The 7,697-nt window shown below is 54.6% G+C and overlaps 1 pseudogene; it reads right to left on the reverse strand.

The window, feature by feature from the left end:
• Window positions 1–1,327: 1,327 nt before the first annotated feature.
• Window positions 1,328–2,535, reverse strand: LOC102755956 (annotated as a pseudogene).
• Window positions 2,536–7,697: the final 5,162 nt, after the last annotated feature.

A 7,697-nucleotide genomic window follows, 5' to 3' on the forward strand; every position in this document is an offset into this window, starting at 1 on the left:
TGGAAGGAAGGCTCCAGAAGGCAGGAGAGCTGTGCCCGCACAGGTCCCCTCGTTCCCAGGTGTGGGAGCAGTACTGCAGAGTGGCCCTGGAGGAACATGGGGGACCTGGGGTGTCGAGGGTCCACTCCAGGGGAGGCTTTCTGGTGGCACCAGTCTTCCTGGGGTGACTTTCCCGGCAGTGAGCAGTGGCTTAGGTATCGGCAGGAGAAAGTGGGTGGTTGGGGTTTCTCCAAGTGATGCCATGAGAGGGCAGAAATGCTCATACTTCCTGTATTTTTGAAAGAAAAAAATGAAATCTAAACTGGGTAAGAAGGAAGCCAAAGAGAGGGGAAGGCTGCGTGTTGGGAGAAAAAAGCGTTCCTGGAGCCGGGGGGTTGGTGAGGCGCCGCTGCAGCTCGGGGCAAGCTGAGGGCTGAGGGCTGTGGCCACAGCGGGAGAAGGTGGAGACCATTTCCAAGCAGGGGTGGGTTTTCAGGTCAGCGCGCTCCGAGATGTGACGGCGTGGGTGGCTGCATGTCTCCAAGGTAAAGAGGAGGAGGCATTTGAAGAGGGGCCCACACGATGTCTCCCAGGGAGTGTAGACTGTTGCTGAGGCAGGAGAGTAAGCAGCTAGGAAAATTCCTGGGCAAGCGACTGAGGAAACTGAGACAAGAAAACTTAACAAGGCTAAACAGCTTGGGGGAACTTGGAGCCAGCTTGTGAATCGGAAAACTTATCTTTCCCCAAACAAGGGCACTTGAGAGCAAATGGTTTATACCCTCCTCCCTAACCTGATAATACATAGCTTCCATCACCCTGGCCTGGGAAAGAGAACAAAGACCCACTTAATGCCACTTCTGCCAGCTACACCCAAGGACAGGTGAAGTCTGGGGACAAATAAACACTCCAAAAGCATTTGGATGGTATCACTTGAGGGGAGAATGTTAGGCAGGATGGACAGCTGCTAGCGCAAGAGGAGGAGAAGGGAAAAAAATGGGGGAGTTTATCTCACCCACTGAACAAAGAAGTCAGCAGTCTGAGGACTTGCCACAGTAAAATCACCAGATGTTCTCTAAATTCTGGGGAAAGCTGCTAATCTAAAAGGGGGACCTTGGCCCTAGCCGGTTTGGCTCAGTGGATAGAGCATCGGCCTGCGGACTGAAGGGTCCCAGGTTTGATTCCGGTCAAGGGCATGTGCCTTGGTTGCGGGCACATCCCCAGTAGGAGATGTGCAGGAGGCAGCTGATCGATATTTCTCTCATCGATGTTTCTGACTCTCTGTCCCTCTCCCTTCCTCTCTGTAAACAATCAATAAAATATATTTTAAAAAATAAAAAATAAATAAAAGGGGGACCTTGAAACCTATAGGGCTAAAAAGTATATAACCCTTGAACCCCTACCAGGCAGGGCACTCAGACTAGCTGAGTTGCCGGCTTGTGCTTTATGCTGAGTGTATTTTTTTTGACAGAAAATTGTTTTTACTTAAAAATATAAAACTGGCCTTACTCCTCCTAACTGCTCCCACCCCCAGTTATCCCCACAAAGAACTATAGAAAGTGGGTAGGGCATGTGTACAGCTGTCCCAGACTAACAATTCCAGTTCTTTCAACCTGTTTCCCTTTCATACAAGTAGACATTGGTCCTCTGCTTCTTTGCCAAGATCTCAGACGTGACACAAGGTAGAGGGAGGGGAAGGGTAGGAAAGAGCCGTCTGTCGCCATTCTCCATTTCCATCTCCATAGACTGAACAGGCTGTCTGACACTGAGCGAAAGATCTCCTTGTCCACAAAACCAAGTAATAGGGACAGTGCCTCTCTGTACCTAAATCAGAAAGCTGCGAAGGTCCAAGGTGCTGTTTAGGGTCCCTACTCAGTAGATAGCCTCATCCACATTGTCATCACTGTCAACCCCAAAGTCCTCTCCACTGTCGAAATATGACATGATGTAATCAGTTCCCTCTCCGCGTTCTTCATCGTACTCCTCTTCCTTCTCCTCCTTCTCAGCTTCCTCTGAAGTTGCTTCTTCCACCTCCTTCTCCAGGGTCTCTAGTCTCTGTTGTTTCCTCCATATTCTGTGGTCTTAGAGGGTCTCTCTGGAAGTAGAATGGTGGTCCGCTCCTCCTGTAGCTTCTTCACTAGGACCCTTAGCTCCTGGAGCAGACATCGCCAATCAGGGTTCCAGTCGATGGCACTGTCAGTCGGCCCTGACATCTGATATTTGTCTGAGTAACGCTCCACACCTCCCCTGGGGACAGCTGGCCGGATAAAGTAGGGGAGCTCCCTCATGGCTCCTTGCAGCTCCTGCTTCAGCGCCAGGACATACTCCCCTTCTCCCAAGAGCAGAGGCATGGGGCGGAACTGTTGTGGGGGAGAGTGGAGAAGGCTGCAGTGTGGGTGAGGGCAGAGCATCCCCCTTCCCATGCCCACGGCCTCCATGTTGAAGGTCAACTGGCCATGGCCCCGTCCCCGCCCTGGCTGGCTGTGGTGGAAGAGGCCTGGGTATTTCAGAGATCCAGTGAGAACCCCCTGCCGCCCCTCCCCCATGCAAAGCCGAGGCTGCAGCCAACCTGGGATCTGCTGAGTGTATTCTTAATACATTCACTCGCCTTGCTTCAACACTGCTTTCTGTCACTCATCTGAATTCTTTCCCGTAGGTGTGACAAGAGCCAGGGAGGGGAGGAGCCCTCTCTGACTCAGGCAGCTCTTGGGTAACATTGGTACCTGAAATCTCCAAAAAGGGACAAAGGAGGTCTCCCAGCCTTCACCATTGCAGATGCCCATGTCCATCATGGCAGCACCTCCCCAGCATCCCCATTCTGCTCATCACCTCGCTACCTCACTTCCCCATCAGTATCACCCAAGTCCGCCATCAGAGGCACCACCATCCTTCACTCATTTACCAATGGACAGATATCTGTCAAGAATATATCTCCATGAGGAATCCTGTGTTATAGTAATCATTATGGTACTTAATGTTAGGACCTTAGAATGTAAGACTTAAAGCGTGTAACCCTGCGTGGACCATTATAGTAATTATTATAGTACCTAATGTTAGATATAGGAATACTGTGTGAGACCCAAGAATGCACCCTTGTAACCCAACTAGTCCTGGTAAACAACCTATCTGATGAGACCGCCCAAAGCCTGTACACACCCGTAGATTAGCAGACCCCGGGTGGGTCCACACGTGGCAGCCGCTGATAGCACACACACCAGTGAGGACCACGCCTACAGAGGGGTATATAACCAGACAGTCTGATCGACCCAGCAGCGCACAGCTCTCCTGTCGCCAGAGCGTGAGGACCTGTGTGTGCTCATGTCTCAGTTCCCAGCACGAAGCTCTGCCCAACTGTCGATCGACGGAGCCAGCAGTCAACGGCGCCGTCTATCCCTTTGTGTGTGTCAGCGAGCATCGCCGGGTGGATCCTTCCCAGTGTCTGAGGCCCGTCAGGGACTGGTAAATAAACCCCCTGTGTGTTTGCATCTAACCTGTTTGTCTGTGTGTAATTTCTCCGGCTCGGCTCAGATCTCGGTGCTGTCTCTGTGAAAATGTCTGACCAGAAGGTATTGGCGCAAGCCTCAGGTGGATGGTCCAGACCACCTGTGCATGTCCCGCTTAGGAGCAGCACCTATATGGGAACACCCGCACCTCAACATAGGTGACGGGCCTTAAATATATACAAAATAGAAGCTATTTGGGACATCCTGTTGGGCTGTGGTCATGGCAACAAGCAACATAGGTGAGGACCTACCCTCGGGGCACTCACAGTGGTGGGGAGACCGAAGACAAACATGTAAAAAGACTTAGAAAACATGAAGCACAATGGGTGACCCAGCAACCCCACTGCTAGGCTCTCCCCCAAAGATGCGGACACTCACACCCAGAGCCTCCCGAACGCCTGCACCAGCTGTGTGAGTCCTGATGGCTCCAGGAGGGAAACACGCGTGTCCATCCCCTGGTGAATGGACCAACAGACTGGGGGCCGCTACAGGATGAAAAGGAAAGGAGCAAACTACTCACAAAGAGCGCATTGCAACAGCCTTCGGGCAACCAGGTACTGTGTGGCTTCATGTATGGGAAGTCCTGGAAAAGACCCCTTGTGACAGCACATCTGGGGTCGGCAGGGCCCAGAGGATGAGCGTCGCGGCTCCACAGCTTTTGGGGTGATAGGAGTGGTCTGTATCACAAGAGGGGTGATTACATAACTTATACATTTGTCAAAACTCATCAAATTATATGTTTGAAATTGGTGAATTCATTGTATGTGAATTATACCTCAATAAAGCTTGACTTTTAAGAAGACATAAAGCAGGGGTCCTCAAACTTTTTAAACGGGGGGCCAGTTCACTGTCCCTCAGACCGTTGGAGGGCCGGACTATAGTTTAAAAAAAAACTATGAACAAATTCCTATGCACATTGCACATATCTTATTTTGAAGTAAAAAAACAAAACGGGAACAAATACAATATTTGTATTTGCATGTGGCCCGCGGGCCGTAGTTTGAGGACCCCTGACATAAAGCCTGGGAGGAGCCATAAAACACATGAGGTGACAGGGAGGAGGCAAGGGCTGGGAGGGGGAGGGCTGGGTTTGGGTGGTTGGCTTCTTGGCGGAGGTGCCATTCTCTTGGGTGGGCACCTGGGAGTGGACTTGATGGTAACTAACTATGTTTACCATTCCCTTTGGTAATTTCAGCTTTAGGCGAACAGAGGCAAATCCAGACTTGGGCTGTGTGCTGAGGTGGTTCATTTTCACAGGCTGTTTTAGGTGAGACATTACTTCCTGCGCAGGTCACTAGAACAGGTCAGCAGAAGCTCCAGCAGATGACCAGCGGGCACTTGTGTTGGCCATGAGACTGGTGTGGGAGGAGGGAGGAACTCTGCAGTCTCCTGAGCACGCAGGGTGCTCTGGTCTGGAGCCAACAGTCACCAGCCGAGGACCTGGCTGCCCGGAGGTGGCAACTGCAGGAAGCCCTCTGACTGCCGCCTTCAAGCATCTCCTGGACCCTCACTCCCAGACCAGTGAGCACATGGTCAGCTAGTCTAGGCCAGTGGCCCTGGCCCAGGAAAGGCCAGGCACTGTGGCTCTCCGTAGGAGAGGTGGAGCAAAGGGTCCCCATGAACTTCACCCGCTAGACCCGCCGTGGGCAAACTACGGCCCGAGGGCCGGGCCGGATCCAGCCGTTTGAAATGAATAAAAAAAAAAAAGACCGTACCCTTTGATGTAATGATGTTTACTTTGAATTTATATTAGTTCACACAAACACTCCATCCATGCTTTTGTTCCGGCCCTCCGGGCCAGTTTAAGAACCCACTGTGGCCCTCGAGTCAAAAAGTTTGCCCACTCCTGGGCTAGACTGTCCCTGGGTTCCTGTCCTGAGCGAGGGAGGGCCAAGGCCAGGCTGAGGCCTACCCCCTAGAGCAGGGTGTCCAGGATTCACCTGAGGAGCAGGCCCCCAAGCGGGAGGTAAAGGCAAGCCTATGAGTGGAGGTTCCCCACATTGTGTGACCGTGTCTCTCCCATTCTCTCCTGGGGCTGGTGCCACTGGGTGAGTGTGTGGGTGCTCCACACCCTGGCTGGCCAAGGTGGGGCCTCTGGGAGGGGGGTCAGGGTCTCTCCTTGGCACTGGCTTTGCTGTCCTCCAAGTCACTGCTCAGTCACTTAGGCTGGCTGGGGGGCTGGTCCATCTTGGAAGTGGTTAGCCCCAGGCCCCACTGACCTTTTCCCCCCGTGGCCTTGACTGGGGCTGGAACCTCCGGCCTGGCGTCCTGTGTCCTGCCAAGAGGATGTCCTGTCCTCCAGGCCAGCTCCCCACCCTCCTCCATCCCTGGGGCCTCCAGGGTGGATGTGTGGGTGTGGGTGTGGAGGGGAGTTGGATGTCAGCCGTCCGCCCTTACCACTGGGTCCTGAGCTCCCTCCACTCCCCAGCTCCCTCCACCCCCTGGGCCCGGATGCAGGGGACAGAGGCCCCAGCCCAGCACCTGGGGTTTTTCCAGGGCAGTGGGGTGGGGGCTAGCTGCTCCACCAAACAAAGGCTAGGGGAGGAGAGGGGAAGTGGGACACAGGAAGGGCATGCCCGGAGGCACCTCTCCACAAACTGCCTCCCCATCTCTCCCTGGGTTTCCAGTCCTGAGCCTGTGAGTGAGCATGTGAGGGAGAGGGGTGGGACTCAGTTCAGCTCTAGCCCTGCCCCTCATCATGGGGGTCTTAGGTGGGAAGGGAGCTGAGAGACCCCCACGTGCTCTGCAGGGAAATTTCACTGGTTCTTGGGGAGCAGGACAGAGGGGGCTGAGTACCTCCACCTGTGGGCCCTTCCCCACATCAGTCTATGAAAGGGACCTGAGGGTCCTCCTACTGCCCCAGCTGGTGGCCTTTGGGCATCTGTGGGTGTGTGTCTGCCTGTGTGTTGTGTGTCTCCAGGGCTAGGTGCCTGTCTAGGAGGGCTGAGTGCATGTCTGTCTGCGTGTCTTCTGAATCTGCGTGTCTGGCATGTTGCCTGCGCCTGCCAACGAGTGTGTTAGAATCTGTACCAGGCGTGTGTCTGAGTCCTGGGGATGTGTGGCTTCTGTGTATGTCTCTACATGTGGGATGGAGTGCTGTTTCCCCTCTAGTGTCAAGAATGACCAGTCCCCCCAGAAAGCCTGGACCCCAGGAGGGGGGGACAGGAAGGCAGCTGCTGGCCCCCCTTTGTCCACCTTCTGCACAGGCAGCTCAGCTGAGTTAAAAATAACCCCAGGGCCTCTGGAAGAGGAAGGGGTAGAGGAAGGGGTAGAGGCCGGAGGGAGGGGGCGGGAGGCCCTCCTGGCCCAGTGGGTGGTGGGCAGTCTTGTCTGCTGGCTCCAAGGCCAGCAGGCCAGGCTCCAGCAGGGTGAGCGCATCCACCTGGCCTCATCTGCTTGGCTGCGGATCCCACCCTGTGGCTCCTCTGGCCTGCTTTAGAGAGAGGCTGAGGCAGCCCTGGGCAGTCAGCCTGGCCTGCGCCTGCTCCAGCCTCAGTCCCCGCAGGTAGGAAGGGCCCCAGAGCCTCACCAGGGGCTGCTGTCTGCTGCCCTCCCCGCCCCCTGCTAACCCCATCAGCCTGCTCCCTGCACGAGGGTCCTGGAGATGCTGGAGGGAAGCAGAGGACCCCAGGACACTTGCCTCCCTCCAGGAGGGTCAGTGGAGGGTTTGTGTAACTGGATTGAAGACCATGTACATATGGAGGAGTGCACACCCATTAGGAACATGCTCAGTGAGCATCCTAAACTGAACTTGTCTTGTCACCAGCACCCAGATAAGAAACCAGGAGCACTGCCAGCCCTGGAGGCCCCCTGGGGCCCACATCCAAAGGCCATCGCTGTTTGATCCTATTAACTCCTCTGGGCTTGTCTGTTTTGGAAGCAGCTCTGTTCCTCCCCCACCCCCACCCCCGCCCGTGACACACTGTGGTGTCTGCATGGCGCCGGGAGTCCATGTGGCTCATATAGCGGCTGTGATATTCCACGGGTGGCAGGCCACACTTCATTCACCTGCACTATGGTGATGGGGATGTGGGTTCTTCCCGTTTGGGGGTATTGCAAACGAGGAGGCTTTGAACACTTGAGCATGTGGTTTCAGGTGAAGCTAAGTGCGATGCCAGGGGGCACCCTGTGATTTTCGCTGGTCATCGGTCCCCTGAGGCTCTGATGGCACCATGGAGTCTCTCAGAAATGCTAGAATTTGCCCATGGTTTCAGGGAG

The sequence above is a fragment of the Myotis davidii genome, unplaced genomic scaffold (genome assembly GCF_000327345.1).
Source record: "Myotis davidii unplaced genomic scaffold, ASM32734v1 scaffold244, whole genome shotgun sequence".
Classification (NCBI taxonomy): domain Eukaryota; kingdom Metazoa; phylum Chordata; class Mammalia; order Chiroptera; family Vespertilionidae; genus Myotis; species Myotis davidii.